Genomic DNA, 16,108 nt, shown 5'->3' with positions numbered 1-16,108 from the left:
CACTTGGGGGCCAGTCACAAGTGGTGTTCCCCAGGGCTCAGTACTGGGGCCAGTCCTGTTTGATCTTTACCAACAATCTGGAAGAGGGGATTGAGTGCACCCTCACTAAGTTTGCAGACGATACCAAGTTGGACAGCAGCGTTGATCTGCTTGAGGGCAGGAAGGCTCTGCAGAGGGACCTGGACAGGCTGGACTGATGGGCTGCGGCCAACTGTATGAGGTTCAACAAGGGTCAGTGCCGGGCCCTGCACTTGGGTCACACCAACCCCACGCAGCGCTACAGGCTTGGGGAAGAGCAGCTGGAAAGCTGCCTGGTGGGAAAGGACCTGGGGGTGCTGGTTGACAGCCAGCTGAACATGAGCCAGCAGTGTGCCCAGGTGGCCAAGGTGGCCAACAGCATCCTGGCTTGTATCAGAAACAGTGTGGCCAGCAGAACTAGGGCAGTGATTGTCCCCCTGTACGCAGCACTGGTGAGGCTGTGCCTTGAATCCTGTGCTCAGGTTTGAGCCCCTCACTTCAAGAGGGATGTAGAGGTGCTGGAGCGTGTCCAGAGAAGGGCAACGGAGCTGGTGAAGGGTCTAGAGCACAAGTCTTATGAGGAACTGAAGGAACTGGAGTTGTTTAGTCTGAAGAGAAGACTTGGAGGGACCTTATTGCTCTCTGCAGCTACCTGAAGGAGGCTGTAGGCAGGTGGGGGTCAGCCTTTTCTCCCAGATAATTAGCAATAGAACAAGAGGAAACAATGTCCAGTTATGCCAGGGGAGGTTTAGACTGGATATTAGGAAAAAAATTTCACTGAAAGGGTGTTGAAACATTGGAACAGGCTGCCCAGGAAGGTGGTGGAGCAACCATCTCTGGAGGTATCTGAAAACACATAGATGTGGGGCTTAGCTACATGATTTAGCAATGCATAGCAGTGCTGCATTAATGGTTGGACTTGATGATCTCAAAGGTCTTTTCCAACCTAAATCATTTTAAGATTCTATGATTCTCATCAAACACATATGTGCATTCTCTTACAGTAGAAGTACAGTGGGGCTCAGATCTATGTAGCCAATGAATGTCAAAATTAATGCCAGTTCTACCATCCCCAGCAGTCTTGTAACAATGCATGGGTAGTTTGATAAAATGAAGGTCAATAAACTACATTTTACTTCACAGCTGAGTTGGTGTTTTAGGAAGTCTCATAGCATGTCATTTTCCTACCACATAATAAAAATGTAAGCGAGATGATTGTACAAGTTTTGCTTCAGCCTTTGACCTCTAAGGACAAACACTTTTGTGGCTCACATTCACCGTCACTGAATCTCTGGACTGCATCTAGGTCATTCTTGCCAATTAAAACATTATGAAATCTTAATGGGCTTTACTGAGAAATGAAGGGAGAGTTATTTCCTTTTGAAGGTGCATAAAGAGCACAAGTGACTTGAACAAGGTCTTCCAGCATTTGGGTCACAGAGTTAAGACTAGAAAAATAGTTTTCTTCTAAATCTTCTTTCTTTCTTTGTTCTGTGGATCTTGCTGCTTTAGTGTAATGGAAAACCTGATGGACAAACTTCTAAGCTGCATCTCTTAACACAGAGTGATTATTTTCATTGACTGTAATACTTTCAAATCAAAGTGAAAGAGCATGTGCAGTTTCTACAGCAACATAGTTAGCAACTATAATCTTCAATCAGTATGAAATGGCAGTCACTTGAAGCCATGCCAGTACAATAAAGAAATAATTAGGTCATTGCACTCTAATTTCTGATGCAAAAACATTGAATAAAGGAAGAAAATTCATTTCTATCAAATACACTGCTGCTGATTTCGCTCTGTAGACATTCTTCAGTGTTTCAGCCTCAGTGCCATTCCTTCTGCTCTTCTAGACCTACAGCAGTGACAAATTGCCAGTCCTGCTTAACTGCAACCCCATTTCAGTTTCTCATTTTCTCTAATCTCTCTCAGTGGAATAAAGAGTTGCCCAGCAATATTTCCTGGGAAATTTCTGCATAGATTATAGACATGAAAAGAGAGATCGTAGTAAATTTCTAAAAATCCCACTCTCTGTAACTCTCTCCAAATTCATAAGAGAAGGTACATTTGCCTGAAAGCCACAGGCTTCAAACCTGTGTATATAGAACTTGCATTTGAAAAGCAGATCCAAACATCGGTGCCTACACTTTATTACAGGCCTAGCTTTAGGCTGACTTGCAAGTTTCAAAACCTGGGTGGAAATATAGGGAGGTAAAATATTTTTTTCCTTTCTTAACAAAGATTTCTTCTCTTCATAATTTTAGAAGTTCTTACAGTTTGCAGCATAAAGCAGTTTTAAGCACACCCAGGTAAAGTGGGATCTAGGTGATTTCCGATCACATCTTGCATCGATTAAGAAAACAAAATATCCTTTCTGTCATAATCACAGGGGGTTTTTCTCTTTATCTCATATGTAATAAATGGCTTTGGGGTTACACAGAGACATTTGGTACTCTGTGACTCGCTGATACTCCACAATTAGCAAACAGAGAAAATTATCATAAAAACATCTCTGAGAAAAAAGGCACTTGTTAGTTACTAATTTATACAGAATTTACAGAAAAATACCAGGATGAAATTTCTGTACTCCTAGATAAACACAGTGCAGTTCTCCATGAATGAGAACTGATGAATGCCTTAGGGTATAGCCTCTCTTGCTGCACATTCCAGTCCCACTTACTGTTAATGGAATTACATATACTTATTGAAATGCAAAAACACTCACTCTGCTGATGTCTAAAGGAAATCAAAAGTATGTTTATTACAGAAAGAGAGCTTGTACAGACAAAGTATGGGACTGATATTCCTAAGGTTGTTCTTATGACAGTTGCCTTGTATTACCTTGATGGACAGTGTTGTTAGGACCTTGAAGGAGGGACTGCACTCCTTATTAGCACTAACAGTCTAAAGGATGCCTACACTGTAATTGACAGCTGGATTAGAACTTTATTTTGGAAACAGCAGAGGACATTTGTACATGGCTATGGTGTCAATTCTGAAAAAAAATATTAAAAGTTTGAATATATATGGTATTTTTCTGAAGTGTTCAGCCTCGTATATGTATAAAGGAATCAGAAATCAACGGGAATTTCACCTTTTATTTAAAAACCAAGAGATACTTCTTGCAGTGGAAGGTTTGCTATTTTAAGGTGTTTTGTATTGTATAGTAGCTTGCTTGCTTGTTTGTTTTTAAATATCCAGCTAGCCTAAGGATTTATAAATAGTCTGGCACTGTTATACTGCTATCAAGAGATCAAGACTAGGATTCAACTCACAGATTAAATGTAGGTGTCTACTTATACGAATCCAAATAGATGCATCTGAACTCCTGTTCCAGTTAACAGAGATCTTGTTAACACTGTCAAAGGAGCCAAGAGATATATTCAGTTGATGAAAAGCAAACTGAATTACTCTTTAGACCCCCATGACCATGCTGAATAGGGAGTAAATTTTGCCTAAGTAAAGGCCCTCTGTGTACTTGAGATTCCATATGGCATCCTGCATGTGGGTCAATGCCAAAGTCCTGCATTGTCTCTGTTAACCCTATAGAAACATAGAATCACAGAGCGGTTTGTGTTGGGAGTGACCTTCAAAGATCTAGTCCAACCTCCTGCCCTAAGCAGGGACATTGTTCACTAGACAAGGTTGCTCAAAGCCCCATCCAACCTGGCCTTGAATGCTTCCAGGGATGGGGCATCCACAGCTTCTCTGGGCAACTTGGTCCAGTGTCTCCACCCTCATCATAAAGAATTTTCCTTATGTTCAATCTAAATCTACCCTTTGTCAGTTTAAAGCCATTAGCCCTTATCTTGTTACTACAGGCCTCAGTAAAAGTCTCTGTCTGCCTTTCTTATAAGCCCCCTTCATATATTGAATGGCTACAATAAGGTCTCCCCGGAGCCTTCTCTTGTCCAGGCTAAACCACCCCAGCTCTCCCAGCGTTTCTTCATAGGACAGGTTCTCCAGCCCTCTGACCATTTTTGTGGCTCTCCTCTGGACCCGCTCCAACAGAACAGGTCCATGTCTTTCTTCTACTGAAGACCCAAAAGCAGTACTTTATGTGCAGTCTCATGAGAGGAAAGTAGAGGGACAGAATCATCTCTCTCAACCTGCTGGCCATGCTTCTTTTTATGTCGCCCTGGATATGACTGGCTTTCTGGCCTGCAAGTGCACATTGTAGGCTTATGCCAATTTTTTGTTCAGGAGTATCCCCAAGTTCTTCTCTGCAGGGCTGCTCTCAGTTCATTCATCCCACGGCCTATATTGATACTGAGGAGTGCCCTGACGCAGGTGCAGGACCTTGCACTTGACCTTGTTGAACCTCATGCAAATATCTTGCAGCCTAAGGCATCTCCAAAACTGCCCTTCCCTTCTGCAGGCAACTGAATCCAGCTCCTTGTCTGCGATTGAGCTTCAGAAAGTAGATATATGAAAGCAGGTGTCTAAATGTTGGTGACCCAACAGAGGCTGGTGTTTTGGTCCCCCTTTTGGTTACTGGAGAGCAATATTGACCAACATGAGTGTTAGAGGCATAGCTCATTTCTAGATCCTTAAGAGTGAAACCCTAAATTTAGGTGTCTTAAACTATGGGTGAGTCTCATCTCCCAGATGCCACTCTTTCCCCAAGACAATCTACTCCATTTCATGCACAGCAGCTCCTGCAGTCCTTCCTAGGAGAGAAGCAAATACTGAGTCCTTGGCAGCCCTTTCCCTCACTAGAAGAATGCAGGTGTAGGAAAAGGACAGTGCCATAACCAAGAGATGTGACACAGGACACCAGAGGTGATTGATGAAGGGAAAGGCCCTCCCACACAAAGAGGAAAAACCATGAGACTCTTACATGGGATGGCAGAGCAGATGAGATGGCAAGGGACCAGTACAGGCAGCACACAGCACACACACATTGGCTTGGAAATAGTCCTTCAGACCTACTAGCCGGTGTTGACAGATACAGTTATTTTATATAAGAAACATAGTAAATTCCAAAATCAGCACTGACCAGCTGCTGTCTTGGGGCTGAGGATCAGGGTGCCATGGGGGCCTCAGGGATGAGTGTTGCAGGTGGAGCCGAAGCTGGTGACAGGGTCACCAACATCCCCTGACACTTCTGGGGAGCAACAAGCTGGAGCTCCAGCACAGCCAGAGGCAGCACAGAGACATGACGGAGCACAGGCACTCCCGCTACATTGCTGGAGCTGGGGTGGTGCGTGGCTGAACTAACATGGGGTCCAGGGTCCTGGGTGGACAGTCACAGGTGAGACCCATTGAGAACAACAAGACCTGGTGGTGTCCTCAGAGCCATTCATCATGTCTCAGATGAAATCTTTAATAATGTTAAAAGTTTCCTTACTGAATGCCTTTAGTGTCCTAGAGCTGCTAGGGAGCTGAGTACCAACAAGCCAAGACACACACCAACAAGCCCATGAAATCTCTACATAGCCACGTACATTTTCGCACTGTAGCTGATGTTTAACATCAGCTTCCCTCTCTTGCTACAGCCAAAGACTCAGCTACAATGAAGTTCAGGTGGTCCACCCGGAAGTGACACTATTCCCTAAAGGCTGAATCATGCAAGAATTTTTAGGCCGCGGATATGTTTTCCTGCTCCTCCTCCTAGAAGTGCTCTAGAGGTGTTGACTACACCTTGTCAGAAACCCTTGCCCAATCTGACAGTGGAACAATGCCTTAATTCTTATCAGGCAAGCTCAGACTGATTGTTGACGATGCTTTAAATCTTTGCTTGAAGATCACCTGACTGATTTTGCCTATAGCAAATTAGGCTATGTGTCGCTTTGCAGGTCTATAGGCCCAAAACTTGCTCTTACCAACAGAAGTGCCTGCCTCAGCTGTTTAATTTCTAAGGCTGAAAACACCATCCAAATAGTTTTTATATATATATATATATATATAAAAACAGAAGTGTCTGCTTTTGTCTATTAGAATGTGAAATAAGGCATTGCATAATAAAGGGTTTCCCTGTTATTTCAGATGCATATTTAGATTGCCACTGTTTATGCTGGTTTTTTATTAACAGATGGTATTTATTTTATTTCTGTATTCTCAGTTATTTGCTGTGCTCCTTGGCAAAACTATGAAGCAGATTAAATGGGGAGAAGGCTCTTGAGGCTGCAAGGGATGGCAGAGAGCTAGGAGTCTGTACCTCCTCCAGAAAGCCTGAGGGTGTTTGGTGAGGACCAGAAAGCCAGTGTCCAGGCCTGAGAGAAGAATTTCTTAGGGGCAAAAGGGACTGGAAAAGCTGTGGCTCTTTCAGGTTTCCACATGTATATTTAACAGCCTCTGAAATCAGGTGTGTGGATCAGCAAGTCCATGGCTAGAGAGGACTAGTGCATTCATCCAGCTATGCAACAACGTCTCATATGTATAATGCAACATATATGCAACAGCTATGCAACAACTGAATATGTATAAGCTAAAATCTTAGGGGTTGTTCGAACCCAACCAGGAAGATGCCTACAAAAAAAAAAAAAAAAAGGGGGTGCCCCAGAATCCCTAAGCACCAGAGAAAGGCCAAAGGAGCTGCTTGGAGAAAGGTGATCATTTGGACAATTTTGATATTGGTTGCTCAGATCTTGTGTACTTCAAATGAATCTCAGCTCTGGCAGACATGCAGCTTGGGCTCTGCTGAAGCCAAAGTGGTAAATCTGAACTTGCAATTAGGTATAACAGGTCTAGCAAGTCACTAAGCTCCACCAGGATGGGATAATGCACATCCAGGAGTTGTATCTTCTTCTGCTGGGTGAGTTGTACATGGATATTGAGATTTACTTATGCATCAGCTTCAGAAAAAAAAAAAAAAAAAAAAAAAGCACCTCTGCCCAATTGAGAGGGTCCATGGACTTTTTAAGATGGTATAATTATACTAGTTTATATTCCCCAGTCTCAGCAGTGTGACTTTTTATAGAGTGGTAAAGGGGAGGGCTTATGAGGGTCATCTGCATCCTTCTGCATTCTGCAGAAAAGAGAGCTGTTACAGTAGACCAAAAACTCTTCACAGCAAGGATCTCATTCTCTTAATTTTCTGTCTGTAACTTTTTCAAACTCTGCTTTTGATGAATATGAACCAGTTTATAGATGTTCGATTTTAGACAAAAAAGAAAAGCATAGTCTGCTCAGTGCTACACACTGCTAGAGTGCAAGCCAGAATGACAAATGAGTGTTGCTGGCTTTCCTTCAGGTGCATTGCTATGGCCAGACTGTATTACACCTGCCTCAATATTTTGCAGCAGGAGAAGCTGCTACTGTTCCCTCACTTTCATGAATTTTCAATTCATCCACAAAGCTAATGAAAAAAGTGTCAGGCTTAGTCTTCTTATTATTAGAAGATCAGTAACTCAACTTTTTAAAAAAGTTATGGTTGCATTCATTGCTACCGTGCTTCTTTTTTCAGCTCTGCAGTTTCCCTCTTGACATGAAGCTGCCTAATGGCTTTGTGCCCCATAAAGTTCTCAACCAAAACCTGCTGCAACGCTTACCTAATTAAACTCTAGTACTAAGATGGGTCCCCCAACGTCAAACGTTACTATTAGGTTATATCAGATGAAATCTTGACCACTGCCAGGTGGTTTCTGTATTTTTGGTCTCCCAGGTGGAATTTTCAAATTATCTCCTAGCTGCACCTAAAGAGACCACAGCTTGCCTGCTGTTAGGTGACTGTGAGCCTGCTTTCATGACTGTTAGGACTAATTGAGAGGCATATCGCTTTCATAGATAATAGGGCCACAGGGACTACTAGATCATGTCCTCTCAAGTTACATACATATATATCACAGGCTGTTGAATTTCACAGTGTTACCTTTGCATTCAGCTCAGCCAACATTTTTAAGCTGATCAAGGCTGTATTCCTGGCCCTCTTCAATGAGCGCGATGCCTTCCCTGACCTGAGAGAAACTTGTTTTGGGGCCCCAAGAAAAAGAGCGATGACCCTTGGATGCTCACCAGGCCACACGTGTATCAGTCACATGCATCACTGTGACATCAGTAAATCCATGGCAGCCTCTGCTGTCATGGAGACCACCCATCATTTAGGTTACTGGTCACATATACATCACTGTGTAATTTAGGAGGAGAGACTGCACTGAGCTCATCAACAAAACTGGTGTCCTGACCAAGGTTTCTTTAGGACAGTTTTTGAATGTTATAAACAAAGTGATCTAATTTAAATGTACTCAAGGGACTGGCCAATACTATGAGTGCTTTTCACACTGGGCCCAGCAGAAGTGTACATAACCTTCTCACATTTTGGAATGCCATCCTCAGCCTCCTGGGTCAGGCCAGATTCCCACTCTCAGCCCAGTTACACAAAATATTATGAAAGCACATATCTGCTTTGTTAACAACACTACCTTGCTACCCCAGCGTATTACAGCCTATACTAAGCAGAAGAGCAAAGCAAATATCTCGCTTCTGACCTTCCCTCCTGGTGTATTTTAATGGTGTTCAGCACCACCGGTGGGAATGGAGGCAATTTTATCCAGGGGTATTTGAGAAGAACTGGATGTTTTTGCAGCTCACCACCTGCTCTGATGCTAAATTTTCAGTCTTGGTGGTTACAATTCAGTGGAAGAAGTAGTTGAGCGTGACACAAGGCCTGCTGGTACTGCCAGATTCACCACCCTTAAGGAACTGTTATGACCAATATATGTGTCTCCACCTGGACTCAAGATTCTGGACTGAATCTTTTCAGTGCTGGATACCTTTTCTTTTAAGTTGCTTTCTCTAGCATCCATATTCACCCTGGAAGCTCCACTGGGTGATGGAACAGCTTTCCCTACTGAAGGTGCTCTCTGTCCTTCTACCAGTGGGAAAGCAGCTGTATTTCCCAATACAGCCTGCAAGAAAGGTCATCACACCTGATCATTCATGATGTATGCTTAAGCTCATGAGGGCAAATTTCCTCTTGTATTTCTGGATATTGTCATGTGGCTGTCAGTACACTCCCACCCATGCTTTTTTGCCCCATGGGATAAATATACAGGCCAGGTCCCCAAAAATGTCAGCTTTTAACCTTAACACTGCTCCCTTAGGCACTGCTGGGGCCTGTTCCATATGGTCATAAGCTCAAGCAAGGTAGGACCCTGGAGTTACAGTAGTCCTCAACACTTGTTTAGAGATTCTTGGACCCTATCACATATGTCACACCCACTGGTTTATTTCCACTCTCTCCCCGAGATGTCAACAAAAGTTTGTTAACCGCTCTCTTCCATGAGGGAGGCAACAGCCCAATCTCCAAATGGCCAAAGTTCATAATGCCTGGGTACAGGAATCACAGAAGGGAATTTCTGCCCTGTGCACCAAGGAAGCAGAGGTAATGAAGAGAGGAGATAGACCCAAGGGCCTTCTCAGAGCTGCTGAATCAAGAATGGCAAGGTATGAAGGGGGAAGACCCTTCCTTACAGAAAGGAGTTTGGGGCATGAAGTGAGCCCTAACAGCCAAACTAGAAATGACACAGATTTTTCTTTTCTTCCTTGGAGATCAAGAAGCCATGCAGAGCACACACATAGACTTCTCCTTTTTGAGACATCTAAGATTACTTAGACTTCATTTATGTAAAAGCCTGTTCTCTGGGGCCCCAGGCAGAATATTCAAAGAAAGATGGGAAACATAAAAACAGGCTACCTCCTGGCTTGGCTTATTAGAAAATCAATCATTCTGATCTGAATGGGATCTGTTAGACTTAGTTGATGCTAGTAGAAGGGAATACAAGCTTTCCTCCTGTCTTCACAGCCATTTTCTTCATTTATCTCTTCATTAACTTTTCAGAGCACATCAAGAGCAGAAAATAGCCCATCTGTCTGTGCCGCTTCAGAAACGATACTTTAGTATTGCCCAGCAGAGGCTCAAGATGTGTTTAGCACTCTGCAGTTGAGTGAGGAAGAGCACGGTAGTTATCACGGTGTATTAAGAGATTTTAATTATGTCATAATCCTATAAAGAATGCAAATTGAAATATATTTTCATATAAGAAGTGGAAAAGTGAGTGAAACTCTTGGACTTCATAATGTTTCTCAATGCCCGAGATACCTTCTGCATTGCTGGAGGCCGTGCAGCCATAACTCCACAGCCTGGCTTTCACTACCAGCTCTGCACCCTCTCACTCAGGCTGCCAAGGCAGCATTTTCCAGCACCTCCAGGCCTGTATTTTTCCCATGCTGCTCTCATAGTATTGCTTTCACGTTGTTATTCTCATGGCTCTATATGTACAAACACTGCTAGTGTTGTTACAGCAGATCCTCCTTTTTGCCACTGGCATGAGAATCCCATCTTCCTTCCGCCCTGTTTCCTATCCTTGGTTGCAGCTTTTGGTTTACCCTATGGGAGCGAATAGTATACATGCACTGAGCTTAACAACCAAGAGCAGCACCTACCCCTTGTCAAAACATGCTCCAGTCAGTGCTAATAGCAACATAAGCGAGAACAGCAAGAGGGGGTTTGAGGAGGTCCTGACAAAGAGTATATAGTTCCACATAAAACATATTCCTGGGGGGATGACCCTGCTGCTTGATGTTTGACTGGAGACCCCCATCACTTCTACTCCTGACTGGCCCTGGGGAAAGCCCTTCAGCTTTTTCCTTTTGTTCACTTGCTCTTCTGTTTCTATTTTCTCCCCAAAGTAACTTTCACAATTATAGTCAATGTATGTTAGTAGTTATAGACCCTGCTAGGAAATCTTTGAGCATGTGAACCTGGCTCAACATCCTTTGTAAAGCAATAACAAAGGTAAGACTCCAGTGTTAGAGATATTTTGTTGATAAGCTTGTGGAGTTCCTGAATAGAGTATAATGGGGATTAGAGAAAAAGGCAATTAGAAAAGCCAGAGCAGAGAAGACAGCCTCAGATCAGAATTCAAGTCTTGGAAGTAAAATCAAGACAATACAGAAGTTCACTGAACTATGAGATCATAAACCATTACGGTGATACAGAGCTAGGACAAAATTTCCAGTCCAAAGCCTAAAAAATGCAGTCAGAGTGAGTTTGTAAAAAACAGCGTGACAATTGTTCAAAGGGTAGAAGATAGACATTAGAAATGTTCAGTCTTCAGACAGCTTTTGTGTTCTTAAAAAGCAGAATCATTTACTGAAAGTCAGGAGACATGGACTGACAGTACTGAAAAGGAAACAAAGTGAAAATGCTGTAATATATATCTTTAGCAAGGCTTCACCAACAGTCAAGATTTTTGCAGGCAGGGAATCAAGAGGATTTGTTCTTCCAAGTGTTTAAGATACAGCTGCATCCAGGGAGTACCATTAGATAGAATCATGAAAGTATTCACTTACCATTATTATCATTATTAGCATATTATCATCCCTATATAATTATTAATGATAAAGGTTTGGCAAGCTTCAGGGTTAATTTCTCTTGAAAACTAACAGCTATAACCAGTGCTTCAATGTTGTTGGTTAGATTTGGTGTACTGGATACAGATTGCAGTATTACTGTTTGGAGGTTGAATGCTCTGAAAACCTGAATGATTTCAAATATATTTTTTCACTTTGTGTAACAATGTTCTTGCCTACCTATGAAAGTGGTGTGAAAACCATTTCAAAGTATTTGAAGAGGCAAAGGAACCAAATTCAAACTGCTTTAAATTTGGCACCGCTCAGTTACAGGGCAGTCCCTGCTTCCAGGGGACTTTATATGAAAGCTTGGAATTTCCTCTGGTACTAGCTACTGAAGTTAAAAGCAGAGAAAATGTGAATTCCTATAACCACCATGTAGAAGCAGAGTAGATTATGATCCAGAATCACATTACTTATCACCTTGGCAGGTCCTGTGAGGTGTTCAGGAAGGAGTGGAGACCAGGAGCTGACACAGGAGGCCCTTTGGTTCTTCTGCAAGAGGCAATGGAGCCCTGAGTGCACGTGGCCCTTTGAAAGGCTGTCTCATTTCAAATCAAAACAGTACTATTTTAGAGTGAGTCACTACTTTGAGGCCAAAAGGGAGATCTCTCACATAGATTTTTCCACATATAGGTCAGTTGGCAGGTACCAGGCTGCTCTCACAACATGACTAAACCAGTATTAGACAGTGACAACTCAACGTGAGTGACCAGGACACTGACCAGTCCTCCAGCCAGGCTCTAACCACAGCCTCGATCATACAGCTTTGGCCCATACACAATTTTACAAGGTGACCAGACAATGGTCATCCCATAATATATCACCATACTCAGCTCTTTCTCTTCCTTCTGCTGTTTTCAGTTTAAGAACCCACCGCAATTATTGCCACAGCAATACTGTTGTTCATCCTTAAATTTCTGAAGTTTCACTTTGTGCTACTAAATTTCATCATAGCTCTACTAACCCCCTAACCTGCAGGGTCATCTGCCTTGTGCAAAATGCTCATATTCTCTTTCATATTAACAATGTCAACCAGCTTTATGGCATTAGCACTAGGAAATTCATCAGTGAAATGCCAGCCTTTTTTGCCGAGGTCACTTATGAAAATAACAGAGCAAATTATTCACAAGATTAATTCTTGAGCAGAAAAAATAGAAAAAAACCCAAGCTTTTTTTCTTTCAGTAGTATTATCCTTTTTCTATAAGGAAATTTGGTACCTGAAACATTGTCTTCTTGCTTGGAGCTGTTGGCCATTTCAAAACTTGTTCTATGTGTATCTTATAAATTATTCCCCGCAGAGATATCAAATGAAATTTTTAATGTATGAATAATTTCCCTCAGGTTAGGGAGGTTTTGTATAGATAGAGAAAGAATTTGAAAAATTTTGACCAAGTCACATCTGCAAAGCCAAGTGCCCTTATTTATTGTTGTAGGTTGTACATTTATGTAAATCCTTCACATATAAGGTCTTTGAATTTCTAGAAACAAATATATAGAGTTTTTAGTTTAGATGGCAACAAATATATCTAAAAGTTAAATTGCATATACTATAAGACTAGCAGCTGATTTACTAATATTTTTACTTGCTGTTTAATTTTCTGAGATTTTTTTTCACTTTTCACATGCATTTTGCTGATTTCTAGTAGAAATTTACAGAGAGTAATTGGTCTAATTGAGGCACTAACAAAATGCAAAACTGTGACATTTTAACAAAACACATGCTTCACCCTGTACTTGATAACAACAAGACAAGTACACTTCCTTGCCCTGTGCTTTCCTTTCCACCAATACCACAGCAAAGAGCAAAGGCAGTGACAAAGAGAGATTGCAAACCTGTGCTGTCAGTCTTAGGACAGCCCAAACCTGGGAAATGCCTTGGCTAGTGATGTAAATCTTGTCCTACATACCACCTCTCCCAAGTGCTAATTGTAGTAGCCTACATCTTCCACATATGTTAGATAATTAGCCAGCAGCACTCCTCAATGCAACTCATAATTCCCTTTGGCTTTTCCCTTTTAATTGAAACAACTCCCTATCATATTTTCTTGCTTTGTCTGAGGTGATAGTCACACTTCTGCCTGTCAGCAAACAGCAGTAATTCCACAGCTATCTCTGGGAACCAAATGACACAGGTAGAGGAATAAATCCCGGATGTCAGGAACTGTTGTTGATTTGTTCTACTGAGATTGACAGTAAATCTGATACCATATCTGAGGTCAGAGTACATAAATAGCAGTTTATGCTGTTTTTTCCCCTCCTAAGCCCATATCTTGTATAGATTCATTTCCTGCAAATGGGTTCATAAAATGCCTTTGGAGAATGTTTAGAGATGAACATCGTAATGGGGATCATGCTTTTCTGTTTCCAAGTTGGTTTTCTTTTGCCATAGCATCTGGTCTCTTTGGCAGCATTGGAAGATGCCACTAGTAAATAATATTATTGCCCTTAGAAGACTTACACGTTTCTCGCTGGCTGTCGCTTATGGTCCTCAATATCAACAATATGGCCAAAAACTTTCAAAAAGGCTGTTCTGGGAAGTGTTGGTGGGGGAATGGATTTTGGAAGTATTTAAGTACTGAAACATATTTTTAGCAATTCCTTTGCTCATGCTTCATCAGCATCTTTACCATAAAATGAACAGGAGGTCATAGCTTCAGTTACATGCCTTTCCACATGTTCCAGGTCATGTAACTGATGGCAAAAGTCTTGGACACCAACAAACTATCCAATGGGTTGTCTGCCTGTGTTCAGCACCTCTGGACCCTGGAGAAGTCTCCACTTTACTGTTAGCTTATTCAAAGGTGTCCAAAAATGTGGACACGCATGGAATGAGACTTTAGATTTTGATTCCTCTGAGTAAAACTAGATTTTGGGTTACAAGCCTATTTGGAAAATCTGATCAATAGGAAGTATGAAATTGCTCCATTAATTTTTCAACAGAGAACTTACTTAGCTGGAAGATACTGCATATTATTTTTCCTTCCAGATCAAAAATGTATGAGAAATGCAACCAAGACATGCTACAAGAGGAATTATTCATGTACTATTATGGAGAAAACAAAATGTTCTCGTCAAAGTATTTTTTAAAGGAAAACAAAGAAACAAAGGCTCACCTTGAGGTTAAAGCAATACATAAGGAGGCGGGAAATAAAGGTTCATTTCCTGGGCCTAATGCTTTATAGTTTTTGACCTTGAGTATTTCATATATGGCTCAGTACTGTTCCCATGGAAGTTAGTGACAAATCTCTCATAACATCCAGTGGTAAAACAGCTAATGTGGTGAAATATGAGGTCCTGAAGCACTGGAAGTTGTAAATTTGATGCAGATGTGTGGAGGGACCTCATAAAGCCAGTTGTGGTCCTGGACTCCATCTTGGGCCAAAACACATTTTCTATCTGGGAATTAATTGGCTTTCCTCTTTTTCATGTAGCTATTTAGGTTATAAAAGCCCCAAATATACAATGCAATGCAGTGTAGTATAATATGTTATAATATTATATGATATAACATAATGCAATAAAATATCAACAACTATAATAGTATAATAATACAATACAATATAATTATGATGTTGTATGTATAACATCCTTACATAACTTATAAAAGCCAGAAAACAACTTCAAATACATTTATATTACAGAAAGTGCAATGAGCAGCAGTAATGCACAGTAGGTATGAAAGACAAGTCCTGACTGAGCTGTGGGAGTCATTGTCCCAGGATGGTGTACTTACTAAAATTTCAGGAGGACACTGTTTAAGCTTACAGAAGGGAAACTGACTAACAGTTACCAAATTCATGGTAACCTCAATCCACTCAAATTCTCCCCTGAGCTGCTACAGGTCAGAGGCTGGCAGAGTATTCAGGAGAAGCATCATATACCTTGTTCTGTTCCTATACTCTCCCCGGAAATACAGTTTTAGCCACAGAGACAGGACAGATAGCTGCAGAGAATTGTATGCATGTAGCGAACAGATTGGTGTGGTCCTTATACTCTTACAGAGGGAGTCTGTAACTCCAGATTGCCATGGAAAATGGCTCTGGGGAGTTGATGCTGTAGACAATTTAGCACATGGTAATTCTAATCATGCCAATGATCCCTCTGAAATTAGGTCCTAAATCAATAGCATATTTACTATATTACAGAAAGCTCTGAAGCTCTGAGAATAAGCCTGGAAAGGAAAAACAGTCCCTGAGCTGCAGATAAACCTTAACGAATGGCTGCACTGACAGGCTGCGAGGGGACAGGGAAGCAGACATTAGGGAGTTTGGCCTGGGGAGTAAGTGTGAGTGAAGTGTGAGATGGCTGGGAAGTCATGGTCACCCTTCTGAATAAGAAGTTATTGAAAACTGGCTAATGAAGCATCCATGGCCCGGGAAGAGAAAGATCTGGGCTGGATGGCCACCTCTGCAAATGCGCAATGATTACCTTCAATGCATGCATGACTGGGGTGAAATCTAGTGCTAAGGATGAAGTACTCCAGTTTATACAAAGGAAAATCTTTTAAAAGTGGTAAGGCTTACTGAGACTGGCATAACTAATTAAACAGAAAGTACCAACTCTTAACTGAGGATAGTTTTCTTGATTGATAGATATTTTTTTTATTTAATGCTTTTCCCTGAAAATTTCCATTTTAGTTGTATTTTCTTTAGAATATAATCACAGAAAACTAAAGAAAGCTGTGAGATCAGTTGTTTCTATAGCGCAACGGCTGGTACAGAAGGTTTGTTA

This window comes from Falco cherrug, chromosome 2, assembly GCF_023634085.1.
Source record: "Falco cherrug isolate bFalChe1 chromosome 2, bFalChe1.pri, whole genome shotgun sequence".
Taxonomy (NCBI): Eukaryota; Metazoa; Chordata; class Aves; order Falconiformes; family Falconidae; genus Falco; species Falco cherrug.
Note: the sequence above shows the minus strand (reverse complement) of the source record.